We start from the raw sequence: 17,090 nt of genomic DNA on the forward strand, positions 1-17,090 counted from the left end.
CAGCTTTCTTGGCCGATAGTCCTTGTTCATTTTTTATTCGATCCTTGGAATATTTTCTGGGACATGGAGAAAGGAAAATTTAAAAGCGACTGAGGTATTTCAGTTAAACACTGTAATAAACTCTTTCGTGCATTCATTGAGTAGGTAGTTACTGAAAACGTGGGAAATGGAAGAGACGTGGCTGTTACATACTCTGAACTTTTTTCTTCCAATCTCATGCAACTTCATTCAGCATAGCACAGGCTGACATTTATCCATTTACATTGAATTTCGAAGTAACCTTGATTAGGAAGGAGTAATTTCAGTGATTAATTTTTTTTCTTGATTTTTCTAAACTTTAGTCAAGCACTTCAACTTTCATGATTTTCCAGTTTTCTTCCTTTACCATCATACAGTGGTAGTTTCAAATCATTTTATTTGAAAATTATGTACATACTCACATATATGACATAGTCATTCACTGAGGACTTAAATTTTGCTGGGCTGGGCGTGACTTTGTTGGGACTTTGGCTCCACTGTGAGCAATGGTGGAGAAAGGCTAGAAGTGGGCTCTGTGCTTCTTTAGATATGGAGTCTGATGAGAAATTTGCATTTTAAGTGCGTTTGTAGGAGGCAGCAACCTTCTACACTCAGATGTAAATCAGGACCTCAAGTAACCAACAAAGAAGAGTTGTTCTTTGATAGCTCAACAGAGTACTTTATTTCAAAGAAGGTCCTGAGAAGCCGTTCATGAGGTTTTTCATCTCTAGACGTTAAGTGATGTCTGTGCTGTAGCAGGAGGGACATCGACGTGATGTTTATGTGTGTGTTTGCCCAGGTGTGGCTTAGGGATCACACGGCCATGGCCGTGAAAGCCTGGAATACTAACCAATAAGGCCACTGAGGAACTCCCTCACAAAAACTTTTTAAAAAGAGACTTTATTCTGAGTCTCGAGGTAAAGATGGGCCAAAAGATGTTGAATGAGATTTGGACTAGAATCCTCTCATTCGAAGCACGTTTGATAACCTTCCTCTGTAGTTAGAAGCCTGATGTCTGACCTTGACCAATTCTTTTAAATGGCTTATTGATTTTGGTGGTGGACGTAAAGTGGTATAAATATTTCGCTTGTCTTGGGAAAATAAATTAGTGGGACTTTGAAGGAGCATATGTCAGTGTTTTGGGTTCTTTCATATTTACAGTAAAAACATCATAAAACTTCAAAGATGTCACACATATGTTGCTTATATAACACCTTTGAGAGGGAAAAGTTTTTCACCTAAAATGATCTGAAGTTTTGTATAATTTTTTCTTCTCTGAATAAATGAATTAGTTAAAGGTGAGATATGGAGTTGGCTCGAGGTGTGCACATGAATAATTTTCCTTCATAAACTTGATGCTCTGTTAATACCTGATGGCAGAATAAAGTCTGAGAAACATCTTGAAAATTCCAGAATGATGATGATGATGATGATAATAGTAATAGTTAACATTTATTTGGCCCTGAGTGTCAGGCACTGTGCCAAGTACTTTGTATGCTCCGTCTCATTTAATTGTTCTAATTTCCCTATGAGGTGGATCCTAATATCCCCATTTTATGGATGAAATAGGACTTAGTGAGGTTAAATAAACTTTGTAAGGTCTCAAAGCTAGGAAGTGGTTGATTTGGCCTGGGAATGGAACAAAAGCCTTAACTGGAGTCTATGCATTTTGGGCAGAGAAACCTGTGAGGGTTCTTTTAGGTTGGACCAGGTTTACTTGGGCAGCCACCTTTATTAACTTACGCAGTTGTATTATTTGCATTTGCTTTGTATAGTTCCCCTCTTTAATTGGATCTGTATTAGACTATTTGACACTTAAAATTGTTTTTTAATTTAATTTAATTTTTTTTGGTATGCGGGCCTCTCACTGCTGTGGCCTCTGTCGTCGCGGGGCACAGGCTCCGGACGCGCAGGCCCAGCGGCCACGGCCCACGGCCCACGGGCCCAGCCGCTTGGCGACACGCGGGATCCTCCCAGACCGGGGCACGAACCCGCGTCCCCTGCATCAGCAGGCAGACTCTCAACCACTGCGCCACCAGGGAAGCCCATGTTTTTTAATTTTATATTGGAGCATAGTTGATTAACAATATTTGACACTTTTTGAGAGTAGAATAGTCTCTTGTTTCTTTGTAACTGCACAGCAACTATACTTTGTATGTGTGGCAGTTACATAAAAAGTCTTGATACATACTAAAGTCTTTGTCTAGAAGAAAGCAGGGGAGACTGTGATTGGGCATATCTTGTAGCTTCACATTAAATAGCAAAGGATGGAGGCAGTGTCCATCAACACGACTCCTGGAAGTAGTGGGGTCCCCTCCGTCTTGTGTTTTCAGCATTCCCATGGTTTGACTTCAATGGGACTAAGTGATGAGCTTTTCTGACATGCCTCTGTAAGGGAGAAAAAAACTTTTCCTCTACCCTCTTAGGTTTGATATCTAGTTACTGTGAATTAACTGAATTAAACCAACAAAAAACCAGATTAACAGGAGGAAAAGGCATACAAATTGAATTGATGTTTTTAATTTTATGTGCATAACGGCTATACAGAAAAGAGTCAAAATCCAAAGAAGTGGTTAGACTTGGACGTTTATATACCACTTTAACAAAGGGCGACACATTGTAGAGAAGTGACTAAAAGGAAAGAGGCGTTGAACTTCTGGGGGAGTAAATTGTGGGAAGGTAGAGATATGGGGAAACTAATGGAAAATAAGAGTTATTTTAGTAAGGTTGACTTATGCAGAGTCATCTCTGTGCCATCTCTATCCCTGGTGATAAGGGTTCTTCTCCTCTGTCTTTAATGGGGGACCTACAGGAGGAGGATACCTTCATGGGGAATTTATGCCATGCTTTCAGGAAGATGGGGGAGGGCTCAGAGTTCTTCCTGTGTCTGCTTTTTCTCAATTGCCTTCAACTCAAAATAATCCTTATGCCAAAGTGGCATATTTTGGGTTGACATTTTCTGATCCCCTTCACCTCATATACTTCACGTCCAATGAAGACCATCGCCAAATTTGTCCTCACTTGCTTTATGGCCAGGGGAAGCAAAATACATGGGGGTGAGGAGAGGAGGAGAGAGAGGGGGCAGACACACACACCCTTTTAGTGGGCTGACGTGATCTATTAAGTCAAAATTCTCTACTGACTTGTCATTCATACTTCAATAAAGCTGGGGAAAAAAGATTCTCTATCAGATAAATTAAAGGACTTTGGGAAAAGAGTATCAGACACCAGTATGGAGAGAGATTTCTGATTCTTACTGCATGGTACTCTATTGTATTTATTTAACCAGACCCATATTAAAATGTGCTTCGATCATTTCCACTCTTTTGTTACAACAAATAGTGTTACAACAACCTTGTTGCTTACCTGTGTGAGTATATCCACAGGACAAAGTCCTGGCAGTGGGATTGTTGTGTCAGAGGGTATGTGCATTGCCGTATTCACAGACATTTCCAAAATGCTCTCCAAAGAGGTTGTACTAATATACTTCCCTACCAAGTATGTGTGTGCATGCCTTACACAGAAAAATTACAACGCATGTGATAGGAGATATTATCAAAGTGTGGTCAGAGGTCTAGGAAGTACAAGGCAAGGAGCTTGAGGAAGCTGAAAAGATGTCACAGAAGAGGGGAAAATTAAGCAGGGTCTTGAATGCTGAGTAAGAATTTGGTAGGCAGAAAAGAGGGAAAAGTCGTTTGACGTGAACAGAAATGAAATAACTTGACATGACGTCCTGCCCACGTTTGATTGACTGCGTAGGAGCTGAGCTTCTCTCACAGAAGCCAGGGGGATTTGGTGTGGAACTGTGAACCAGAGAAATTTGTTCTGAATTAAAGAGAAAGCCGTTTGCCTAGTGTAGCAGGTTGTGGAAAACAGTATCGCTCCACACAGAAAGCAAGCATTTGAACGTCCACATGTGAGCCATCTACTCATGTGCTTTTATCTGTTTGTTAGAGTGTTAACAAGAGCTGGGGGTGGTAGTTTGCAGAACTGAGTTAAAGAGGGCCACAGCTTCAACTCACTTACACAGGTCACTGGTGGGACCGCTGAGGCCACCTCCTTTTTATTAGGTCTTGCCAGTTGTTTCCCACTCACTGTTTGAGTATCTGTAGAATTTTTAGAAAGTTACAAGGCAAATCTCTCAGCTTACTCTCAGGGTAAGAGTTAGGGGAGAGTTTTGTATTTGTGCTTTTGATTAGCATGTTCAGCTTGTTAGCATTCCTTAGAATTTGATAAATTACCTTGGTTTTATATTCTTGGAACGAAAGAATGTACTCATTCTTTTCTTTTCTTTTTTTTTTTTTTTTACCCCCCTGTGGACATGAATTTATTAGAGGAGCCAGCTCAGAGTGGGTACAAGTTGCAGGTTGAGAGGAAGGGGCAGGGGGCATGGGCAGCCCTGCCAGCCTGAAGCCAAGAAGACAGGAGGCCCGAGGGGGCACAGCCAGTAGAGCACTGAGTCAGCAGACGAGCAGACAGGCTGGTCTTCACCCTCCAAGTGTCAGGGCCGAGGGCAGAGCAGCAGCTTCGAGAGGGTGTGGAGGATGTAGGTGCCTGGCTCCAGTTGCGGCTAGGTGGGCAGGACGGTGAGGAAGCCCCCCACCCCTGGGGTCTTCAGCCACTGAGAGACAAGCTTGGGAGGGAGGGTGGTGCCACTCAGGGTTTTGGGAAGGGCACTTGGGTAAGACGGGCAAAAGGTGGAGGTGGTGGCTGCAGCAAGAGGGCAAGCCACAGAGGGGACAGTGGGATGGCGAGAGGCCGGGGGTCCCGGGGTTGGGGGGAGGGATCTGAGGGTTGCTTCCCAGTCTGGTGCTCCTGTTTCCCAGGGAACCTAAAAGCAATTTAAATTCAAATTCAGGAAGACCCTAGAGACGGATCTAGGGTCTCTAGACCAAGTTGATTCTCTTGCTGGAGGGTCTGCCTCCAGCCTCTTAACAATGATCTGAAAGCAGCCCTAGAGAGTCTTTCTGGCATCCCTACACTCCAGGGATTTTGGTAGGTTCTGAGAAACTCATGGGTCCTATTTCAGGATTCTCTCATCTACCAGGAAAAGCTTGATTCAACTCACTTGTATGAGACAAGGAAATTACTTCCACCTGGAGGGTGTTCTGGAGTGGCTGTTATCTTCTTGGAATTTCTTGACCCGATCCATACTTAGGGGGAGGACCCCTCCAAATTCCAGCTCTCTGAGCATAGATGAGGGCAGCTAGAGGCTGAGAGAAGCTCCTCCAGGCTTTTGGCACAGTTGGCAGGTATCTCAAGACTCCAGATTTGGAAGATTCCACAGAGTCTCATATTCCCTTTCTTGGAAACCAGATTCTTAGGACTATCTCTAAAATGTTGCCTATCCATGTTTACAGGGTTTGGGGGCTGCTTGTTGGGCCCATTGTTTTGATGAGTCAGTGCAAGTTTGTTGACAGTAGCCCTGGGAGGACCTAAACTGGTTTTTCAGGCAAAGAAACTGGCTGGGAAACATAGCAACAGACACCATTTCCTCCAAAGTTCATTTCTGAACGGTATACCAAACCCGAGATAGTTTTCAACGTTGTTTTTCTGTTGAGGAGTAAATCATTCTCTGTTATTCGTCTGTACTCAGGTTCTAAATCTAAGACACGCAAGCAGCTGCTAACCACAACCTGGGCCTACGTTAAGCAGAGCCGTGAAGTGGGAGTCAGCTGCTTATGGTGACTGCCCGCTTCCTCTTTCGGGGAGTCTGCCCCATCCATATAGGGCTGCTTCTAGTTCTTGCCTAACACCTTGCCACTCTTGAGGACCAATTCTATACCTAAATATTGGGTCTCTAAATGGTCCCTAGGACTTGACACTGGTTTAGTAGGTGCTCTGTTCTCCATAATGGGTTCCTGCCCGTTTCCTGATTCTTGGTTGGTACTGGGTCTCTCTGATGTTTTGACATCTAACCAGGCACTCTCTTGTTAACTGGCACTGGGATATCTGCTGCCCTGAACCCTTGTCATTAGCTTGCTTGGACACGTGCTCCATGTTGTACGGCCCTTTGGCTAACACACCCGTGCCTTTCCAACATGCTGTGACCTTAAGATTGGCGTCCGTCTGTGTCTGCTCTTAGATGGATTTCCCCTGGGACACCCATCCTTCAGACCTAACCTTTGGCAGACCTGAGTGCCATAGCCAGTTGTTGTTGGAGCTCTGATTTTGGCACCTCTGGGACCAGGGCCACACTCCCAGAGAGCCTTATAATATCCCGCTCAGGACCATCCTGGTTTTCGTTGCTGACATCACCTGGGACTTGGTTTCCTCTCCTCTGAGAATAAACTCACTGCTTCACATCTGATGACTAAATTCACCTGCAGTGTTAAACCAATCATTGATTTATCAAAATCCCCTTCCCCAATGTGCTTACATTAAAAAATAAGCTAAAAGTAAGATTCCTGAGAGAGAAATTCGCTTTTCAAATGAACTAGTCTTTAGTAATAGGAATTTAAGCATAAAGGTGGGCTAATTAGGTCAGATATTCTAGGACTAGGCTGTGATCTGGAGGAGAGGGATGCAGAATATAGTCATGGGACATGGACATTAGTTTTGGGGTGAAGTTCTGGTCCCAGTTTTTTTTTTTTATTAATTTGTTAGGTCACTTTGATAAGCAGTCCCTAGACTACTCTGGGCCTCAGTTTTTCGTTTGATTCTAAATCTGATTCTGAATCTTTATTGCCTTACACTGACTTTTCAGCTAATTCCCCAAATTTCTACACGATTTCATCCTGTGCTTTTTATAGAGCCCCTGGACATTTTCGATAAGCCCCACCCATCTTCCTGCTACTTCCAGTGTTCAGTGCCACGTGAATGCAAACATGGAGGAATTAAATACTTTTTAAAGGCAGTTCATAAATCCAGATTTCTATGAGAGAGAGAGAGAAAGAGAGAGAGAAGGATGGGAAGTGGGTTAGGGTGGGGACATAATGTATTCTTAATTAGGTCTGATCTGATTTCATTTAGGTCTCTGGCTACACAGGGCAGTGGAGTTTGGGGTTTTTTTTTTTTTTTTTTTGCAGCTGCCTAGAGGGCAACATTGGGATGGCTCTGTAGAAATGTGTCTGGGGTCTGCATGCACGGATTCCAGTAAGACCCTCGCAAAATGTAGCCATCATGTGGATGTTTATGTTTGGAAAATGTATAACATTAATTATAACTCAATAATATCAGCTCCGTAGATTTGAGATCTAAGAATATATCTTCGGCTAGTTTTGTTTTTGTTTTTTTGGGCTGAGTTGGGTCCTCATTGCTAAGCACAGGCTTTGTCTAGTTGTGGTGAGGGGGGCCTACTCTTCATTGTGGTGCGTGGGCTTCTTGTGGTGGCTTCTCTTGTTGCGAAGCACAGGTTCTAGGTGCGCGGGCTTCAGTAACTGTGGCATGCGGGCTCAGTAGTTGTGGCTCATAGGCTCTAGCGCAGGCTCAGTAGTTGTGGCACACGAGCTTAGTTGCTCTGCGGCATGTGGGATCTTCCTGGACCAGGGCTTGAACCCATGTCCCCTGCATTGGCAGACCGATTCTTAACCACTGCGCCACCAGGAAAGCCCTTTGGCCAGTTTTTAGAAATTAATTCTCTGTGTAAAATACTGTTCAGAATCCCCTTTTCTCCTTGTTTTCTTTCCTGTCTTTATTGGAGGTGATAGTTTTAAGCCATGAATTCAAGTTCAGGCCTCGCCGTATAGAAATTCTCACATTTCATTCCAGGAAGGAGGGTTTTCAATGCTTCTCTCTAAAAGAGGATTGACAGTCTTCCTCTAAGAGAGTGGTTCTCAGCCCACCCATCGCTCTGTCAGTTATGTAGATCTCACACAAGAAACCAACTCTTTAAAGAAAATAACATTTACATGCTTACAGGGCTTCTGATACAATGACAGTGTTAAGAACATAGAACTGTACTGATGGGAAAAAGTTTTATTGCTATAACTTTAGAACTCACACACAAAAAATTTGGTTCATAGTTAAAAATTATTATAGTGCTTTTGAGTATTAATTTTCCACTAAGCATCTTTAAGACTATAGGTAAAGAACTGCAATTTGTTAGGACAGATGACAGGAGGAGGCAGGGTACGTCTGCATCTGGACGGTGGGTACTGAAGGAGGGCAAATTCCTAGTAATTATTACAAAAGCCTGCAATTTGGATGACCGTTGCATATTGGTGGAAAGCCACTGCCCTAGAGAGCATGGAGTTTTCCCTCTTCTGTCCCTGTGGACAGAGAGGTTATTTTCACTGTCTACCCATCCACACTGTAAACAACAAATAGTTCTGCAAGCTCAAGGGAGGGGACCAGCGGTATTCCTAGAAGTTTAAGAACAAATTCCAATGTCTCAATACTTTGCCTTCCCCCATGACCCTGTGTTAATAAAAAAGAGAAATGATCTTCTGGGCATCCATTAATGAAAGAGTTAAGAAAAAGTCCAGAGCAATTTGCAGTCTCAGGAGTAGGTGTGAAAGGTGCCTTGGGCCTTCTAGTGGCTGACGTTAGTCACTGAAAGTAAGTGTAGAACCCTCAGGAATGTTATCACAGCTCCTGCCCAAGACCTTGAGTAGAAGGGAGATTTTCATAAGAACGGTCCTGTAATTACCCTATGTTAATTATAACCCCAGAAAACTAGAGCTTTTTGTTTGTCTCTCTCTAGCCTTGTCCTTCTCTAGGGGGAAATCCTAAGGACTCCATTCTCTCTTCCTCTGTTCCTCCTCCCAACAGCTGATCTGGTTTGGGAAAATACCTGAGCATTTCTTGGGGTTAAGATTCTCCCCTGACCTTTTCCAGGAGTCACTTGGTCTCTTTGGGTCTTCCCAGACCTTCCAGTTGTAGCCCCTCCTTTCTATAGGCAATCTTGACTTTCAGGACCAGGTGAGTTGGGCAGAGGAACTCATCACCTAGGGCAACCCCTTGCCAGGGCTGAGTCTTCAACAATGCCAGGTCTGGCCCTGGAACGGCCGATGGGCGTAGCTACCACTAGAGGTGTCATGTCCAACGTTTCTGGGGCCACCGGGCAAGGCTCACCACTTTCATGCCAGGAACGTGACCCTTTGGAATACTTCATAAACCTTTTTTTGTGTGTGTGTGGTACATGGAACTCTCACTGCTGTGGCCTCTCCCGCCGCGGGGCACAGGCTCTGGGCGCGCAGGCCCAGCGGCCATGGCTCACGGGCCCAGCCGCTCTGCGGCATGTGGGATCCTCCTGGACCGGGGCATGAACCCGTGTCCCCTACATCGGCAGGCGGACTCTCAACTACTGCGCCACCAGGGAAGCCCTTCATAAACCTTTTGAAGGAGCACTGTTGTGTGACTTGAGAAAGGATGCAATTAGGGAAACAATTTCCAGTTTAAAAGCTGTTGTCTTAGTGAGTAGATGATCTTGGAAGGAATGAATGTCTTAGACATCTTGTTGATTTCCTATAGATGGCCTCTCTGAACTCACTTTCCTGGTTTTGGTTCTGTTATAACTCTGGATAGGGACTTTTTTTAACATCTTTATTGGAGTATAATTGCTTTACAATGGGGGGTTAGTTTCTGCTTTAAAACAAAGTGAATCAGCTATACGTATACATATATCCTCATATCTCTTCCTTCTTGGGTCTCACTCCCATCCTTCCTATCCCACCCCTCTAGGTGGTCACAAAGCACCAAGCTGATCTCCCTGTGCTATGCAGCTGCTTCCCACTAGCTATCTATTTTACATTTGATAGCGTATATATGTCCATGCCACTCTCTCACTTCATCCCAGCTTACCCTTCCCCCTCCCCGTGTCCTCAAGTCCATTCTCTACATCTGCGTCTGTCTTTATTCCTGTCCTGCCCCTAGGTTCTTAAGAACCTTTTTTTATTTTTTTTTAGATTCCATATATATGTGTTAGCATACGGTATTTGTTTTTCTCTTTCTGACTTACATCACTCTGTCTGACAGACTCTAGGTAACCATCCACCTCACTGCAAATAACTCAATTTAGTTTCTTTTTATGGCTGAGTAATATTCCATTGTATATATGTGTCACATCTTCTTTATCCATTCATCTGTCAGTGGACACTTAGGTTGCTTCCATGTCCTGGCTATTGTAAATAGAGCTGCAATGAACATTGTGGTACATGACTCTTTTTGAATGATGGTTTTCTCAGGGTATATGCCCAGTAGTGGGATTGCTGGGTCGTATGGTAGTTCTATTTTTAGTTTTTTAAGGAACCTCCATACTGTTCTCCATAGTGGCTGTATCAATTTACATTCCCACCAACAGTGCAAGACAGTTCCCTTCTCTCTACACCCTCTCCAGCATTTATTGTTTGTGGTGGATAGGGACTTTTTCAGAGTCTCTCATATGTGCTGCAGAAGAAAATTTTAATTCTTCTTCTGAACTGAGAGGGGCTCAGTTTTAAGGTTATTGCTTATTCTTTGCCATCTAATTAATTTTTCCTGTTGTGTTTGATAATATTTTTCACACATCCAGAGTTTGTATTATTATACAAGAGTTCTAGGATTAACTAGAAATAGTAAAATGCTCTCGCTACAGATTTGACCCCTGTGTGTCCATCCGGTAAGCATGAAGTGAGTACTTAAGCTCTGTTCTGTATCTCTAGAGATTCTCTTATTCTTTTTTTAGATACAGTGTATATCTTTGTCCCTATATCAGGTTTTAAAGGGGTTCTGCTTTAAATAAAGGAAGCATTTTTATCACCATGTTATCTTGCTAGCGTGTGTCTTTATAGAGGGCTAAAGCCATTTTTGTTGCTGTTTTTGCAAATTTTTATTTCCCATGTACTAATTCCCAAGGAATTAGTCATTCATGAAGTCTGAAGTTTAAGCTTGTCCACTTATTATTTGCTCAAATTAAAAAAAATCTCTTGAAATAAAATAATTTCCAAGGCCATTTTTTAATATATTCTGAGAATATTTTATTATTGCAAGGAGTACCAGATATCTAAATCTGAAAAATTTCCATTTGGTCTCTAAACACTGGTTACACACATTCATATGGTAAATGTAAGGATAAGTATTTTTGGTGAAAATTTTTTCATTTTTTGAGTGTGTGTGTGTGTGTGTGTGTTTCCTTGGTCCTGATGTGCAAAATATTTCTTAATGTGGGTATCAGAAGAATTTGAGAAATCTCTAGCCCATCTGTGCTCAGGTCCCCAGCCTAATCTCTCACCATTTCTCCTGCCAGGCTTCAGGCACATTGATCTACGTGACATTCCTAGGCCACCCTTTCTGGCCTCCAGTCCCTCTGTCTGTATACTGCTCTGTTTCCCAGGTCTGCCCTACCCTGTCGCCTGCTCCTCTTTGACACTCCTGTCATTTTTTCCAAAAACAAAGTGTGTGCCTTCTCCCATACAGCCAGCACTGACCTAAGAGTTTACCCACTGTCTGTGTTACTTACATGATTCCTGTATTCTCATTTTTGTGAGTGAGCATACTTGGCATTACAGTTGCTTGTCTTTCCACCAATTCTTTTTTTTGGTAGTGAGATCAGAGAGTCAAAGAGGACAAAGGAGGGGAATTCCCTGGTGGTCCAGTGGTTAGGACTCTGTGCTCTGCTTGCTGAGGGCCCAGGTTCGATCCCTGGTTGGGGAACTAAAATCCCACAAGCCGTGCGGTGTGGCCAAAAAAAGAAAAGGACTCATGTTAATAAATACTCTGCCGATAAATAAAGTACACATAATTTTTAGGTTGTCCTTCAATAGGGCATTAAAAGAGACCATGTTTTCCTGGTTATGTATGGGATTTGTATTCTTTGTAGACAATTAAGAAAATAGAGAAGAAAATAAACATGACTCATAGTTCTACCACCCAGAGATTACATTGTGTTGTTGTTTCCTCCCAGTTTTCCTTCTGTGAATATCTTTATTTTACATAGCTGATTGTATGTATAAATTACCACCAGTGATATTATATTTACATAACATAAGCCTATCCCCCCAAAGCTAATTTTTTTAAAGGTTATGATAAATCCCTTTTTTATTATTACTGTGGTAACCTGTGTAACAACATATGTATACATTTACATGTTCATGCATTTCTGTTTTTTTCTGTAATTCTATATTCATTGCTGTTATGGACTGAATGTTTATGTCCCCCCCAGAATTCATGTATTGAAGTCCTAACCCCCAATGCGATGGGGATGGGGCCTTGGGGAAGTAATTAAGGTTAGATTTGGGTCATGAGGGTGGGGCCCACATGATGGGATTAGTGTTTTTGTAAGATGAGGAAGAGAGATCTCTCTATCTGTTCCTGTACAGAGGAAAGGCCATGTGTGCACACAGTGAGAAGGCAGCCATCTGCCAGCCAGGAAGAGTGCTCTCACCAGTACCCAAATTGACCAGCACCTTGATCCTGGACTTCCTAGCCTCTAGAACTGTGAGAAGTAAATGTTTGCTGCTTAAGCACCCAGTCTATAGTATTTTGTTGAGGAAGCCTGAGCTGAAAACTTAATGACACAATGACAAAAATGACAACTTAAAAGTCTCATTGAATTTTTTAATAGCCACTAAGGGATATAATATTAGATGTTATGCTTTGTTTGCTTAACAAAAGCATTTCAGTTTCTCTGTGGGGGTCTTGTAAATGATAAATTATCTAACATACAGGATATATAGGGTATATATATAATATAGGATATGTATATCTAATATACAGGATATATATAATATATAGGGTTTTGATAAGGCCATCTTGCCAGTGAAGATAAAAACTCAAGGAATAAGGAATAAGGTAAAATTTTATAGTAATTAATAAAAGCTAACACTTATGGGCACATACAACACCTCAGGAACTGCACTCAGTACTTTACATATATAAATTTGTTTAAACCCATTGAATCCCAGTGTGCCAGCATTAAAAGCTCAGATCTTTTGGAGCCACATCCAGAGTGTTTAGAGCATGAGCCCTGGAGCCAGACAGCATGGGTTTAAACCTCATCTCTGCCGCTTCCTAGCTGTGTAGACCTGGACTAGTTAACCCCTCTGACCTCAGTTACCTCAGCTGTAAAATAGTCTTAATAAAGTATTTATGTCCCAGGATTGTTTTGAGGATTAAAAGAGTTGCTGCAAGTCAGCACTTTGCATGGTGTCTGGTCCATGGTAAGTGTCCCATAAATGTGAGCTTAAATGGCTCATTCCCTTTTAGATGAGAGGTTCCAGTGTTAGGGAATTTTCTATTTCAATCTTGGATGTATGGACTCATTTCCCATAGGGCGAGGCGGAGCCCCAGACTGCTTGCGGGGCCAGTGAGAGGCAGGCCCACAGCTCCTCAGCCTGTGACATATGCTTCTTTGGTCTGACTTGTCCTTCACAGGAAAAGGGGGACCATGGGATAGAGGGCAGCAGACTTTTTCTGTAAAGGTACAGATAGTAAATATTTTAGGCTTTGTGGGCCACAGATGGTCTCTGTTATAACCACTCAACCCTGCCATTGGAATGGGGAAGCAGCCTTAGAGGATACACAAATATTGGCTCCATTCCAGAAAGCCTTTATTTATGGACACTGCAGTTTGAACTTCAGATAATTTTCATACGTCATGAAATATTTTTTCGATCCTCCCTCCTCCCCTCCCTCCCAACCATTTAAAAATGTAAAGCCATTCTTTTTTTTTTAATCTTTATTGGAGTATAATTGCTTCAAAATACTGTGTTAGTTTCTGTTGTACAACACAGTGAATCAGCCATATGCATACACATGTCCCCATTCTTAATTCTTAGCTCACAGGTTGTACAGAAACAGGCGTTGCTGTCATGAGTCAGCCCTCAGACTCATCTTGCCCTTTTGCAGAAGGTGCCGTGGCCTTTCTTCTTTAAATTCCAAGGACTGAAATAAAGAGTTTTCTTCCATTCTTCCCCCTGGTCTCCTTGTCAAACTGACTCTGGAAGCAGGGTGTCTTGAGATGAAGGGTTTTACGGGCCATTGCTCTTTTGTCTAATTTTTAACCAGTCAAGACATGGTTGGCAGTGAGCTTGTCTTTTGAAATTTTGAACCCTGCTCTTAGGGACTTCTATGTTATACCGCAGAGAAGAAATAAAAATAACCAGCAGATATGGCCCCTCAAGATGTGAAAGTAACCAAGTTTACCGAAAGGCACTGCAAAGTATAAAGCAAAGGAAAAAATGGATAAGAAAGGCACACTGTTAATAAACAGAACCCTCTTGTCAGAAAACACACTGGCTACTGTTTTTAACGAGTCTGCCATTCCTGCAGCTGCAATCAAGACATGTTTCAAATTCTTTAGTGTTTTTTTTTTCCCCCTTTGGATTGCATAGGGTGGAAGCAGGGAAGAGGTGGTACTGGAGTAAGGAGAGATGAAAACATTACATTCATAGTATTTTTTGTTAGTTATAGCCTTTAAAGGTATATGCAAATAGAGTTCGTTGGATTTGATTTAATTCATCCAAGAATATAAGTATGAGGGAAGAAACTTATTCTTTACATTGGAAACTCATGGACATTGCTCTACTCACATGATGATTTTCTTTGCAAGAAAAACATTTTATTTTTCAAGAGCACTGGGCTTTTGTGGACTGACAAATAGAGATCGTCACCCTGAAGGCTGCTCTGAGCTGACCACCTCATTTATGGGCGTTGGAATCCACAAAGCCCAGGGGAGCCCCGTGTTGGCCTAACAGAGCACAGCTGTTTCCTTTCACCCCAGCAATGGGAATGATGACCTTGACTCTTGGATACTACCACATAGACTCCTTCTGTTTTGTTTTTGAGCAGAAAACATCCTGTTTCATCATGCTTGTTTAATAGAATAATTTAAATATGCCTCGTAGAAATAACATTAATACTTTTACTTACCCTGAGACACATTTTTTTCATACCCACAGGATATAAATTAAGATTAATACTCCCTGCATTTGCTTAGATAAATGTGAGAAATATATGTACATAGTAAATTCTTATTTTTCTATAATTTTTCCTTGTTCAAATAATTCCCTTCCTCATCTTTCTTTTTGATTGGTTATAATTATCTAAAATTGGTTATAATATCTGCTTTTGGGGATGATGGGAGAATATTATATTTTATATGCTAGCTGAATTTTGAGCTTCATAAAGTAGAAGAATTTTACCCATTCTTTAGAGTCCTGTAGCAAATTTCTAACTTGATCAGATAGTCTAGAGCAGTGGCTTTCAAACTTTTTTTGACCTTGACCTCCAATAAGAAATATATATGTTTTACTTAATGACCTGGTACATTCAAAAATACACACACACACACACACACACACACGAGCATAGCGGTACACAGAAGTTTACCTTCCCCTCATATTTCTTCCAAAGTCTGCCATTCAGCTTTGGATGGCTGACCAAATGATGGAATGCCTACTTCAGTGTCAGTTTTGGCACACCAAGACTTGTACTTGATCAAGGATTGTAGACTGCATAGGTATCCCTTATGCCATGCCAGTGATGCAAACAAGGCATGCCATTTGGATTTACTGTTCTCTTAATATTCACTTTGAAAGATAGGTACATACTCTAAATGTAACTTAATTCAAATGTCCTCTTTGTACTTTATATATGAAAATTCTCTCAGTCAACTGAAAGTATAAATGTACATTTTTAAATTGGAGAATAAAATATTGTGATAATTAATGATGATTGTGAGGCTATGAATTTTATATGTCCAAATATTATTATATAAGTAGTAAAAATCATAGGTGTGGATTGACAGTGTTGAGAGAATACAGTCCCTAATAATTGGGGGGAAACAATTGTCTCCTTTGTGGGACTGCTTTCAATGAAATTGCATCACCAGCATTGAGCAAATCTTCAAGCCCAGGAGCTGAAGAGGAGGTAAGTCTTGACCTCAGTCAGTTTCTGTTAGAGAGGAAGGACAGCTTACTAACGTGGTGGCAAAATCATCATCAGAAACAGCTACACTGGCAGAAGTAGCACCATAATATCTTGCTTTTACCCAGACCTCATTTTAGAGAGAACATTTATTTAGTTTTGCAGAAGTTTTATCAGGCTGCAGTTGACAGTGCTGAGGAATTATGGTTCCTGCCCTTTTATATCAAACTTTAAATATGGGTCTACCGGGATTTTTAATAATAAAATTGTAATCATAATTAATTTTTGAATAAAATTTCAGATTTATTCTTCTTTCCCAGTAGTTCATTCTGTAAAGGCAACATTTAGCTTTGGCAAATGTTGATTTTAATATGTGGCCATTTGGCATTATGCCAAAGTGTGTATTTGGTAAATTTCTAAATTAAACATTCATTTCTGCATCCATCTGTCCAGTCTTCCTATTGAAACAAAAGTTTCACAAAGCCATAATTATTTCTATTATTTACAGTGTACTCTGGTCTTTTCTGTTTTATTTAATATTTTTTAAAGCCACTAAATTAGTTTTACCATCTACTAATATGTCATGATCCACAGTTTAAAAATGTTGAGACTCTCTGTACTCTGGGGATAGTGACATTGTCTGGGAGGGGTCATTTTTGTATGCAATATAAGGATGGTTTTCTTCCTCAGAAATGCATTTAAGATCTCAAAGACATGTTAAGACATAAAAAATGAATTAATGCTGCTGCCAAGTAATTTTCTATAGTGGTTGTACCAGTTTACACACCTACTGGTAATGTCTGAGAATTCCAGTTGTTCCATATCCTTCTTAACACTTAGCGTTGTCAGTGTTTTTAGGTTTAACTATCATAGTGGGTGTGTAGTAGTTATCCTAGCCATTTTAAATGAAGTCCATCTAAAATGTCTCATGCCTCCCAACATTTTTCAGCAGAATGTAAATGAAATAGTCGATCTGTTACTGATGACTAAGTTCTGATGTTTTGAATAGTCATTCTTCTTGCCATTTATGGTATGTCTACCCATTGTGGTGAGCAGTCTGCCTTTAATGCTGTCATAGTGGCTCACTCTAGAAGCTTTTCCTCCACTCTTCCACCAACAGAGAATAAAGTAGATTAGAAATTGTATGTTTGAGTTTGTAAGCCCCAAGTCCTTCTACGTGCTACTTCAGGGCCTTCGTGGTGCAACAATACATATTCTTTTTGCAGACCTCAGAAACAGCAAATTCTCTTACTCGCTGCCTGTTCGAGACCCCATCCCAGATCCCC

General features: G+C 41.4%; 1 protein-coding gene across 1 annotated transcript in view; it reads left to right on the plus strand.

Moving 5' to 3' along the window:
- The window catches only part of OSTF1 (osteoclast stimulating factor 1), a 49,293-nt gene that overhangs the window by 987 nt on the left and 31,216 nt on the right, over positions 1-17,090 (plus strand). The gene's annotated exons all lie outside the window — the stretch shown is intronic.

This window comes from Mesoplodon mirus (genome assembly GCF_964341445.2).
Source record: "Mesoplodon mirus genome assembly, chromosome: 1".
Lineage (NCBI taxonomy): Eukaryota > Metazoa > Chordata > Mammalia > Artiodactyla > Ziphiidae > Mesoplodon > Mesoplodon mirus.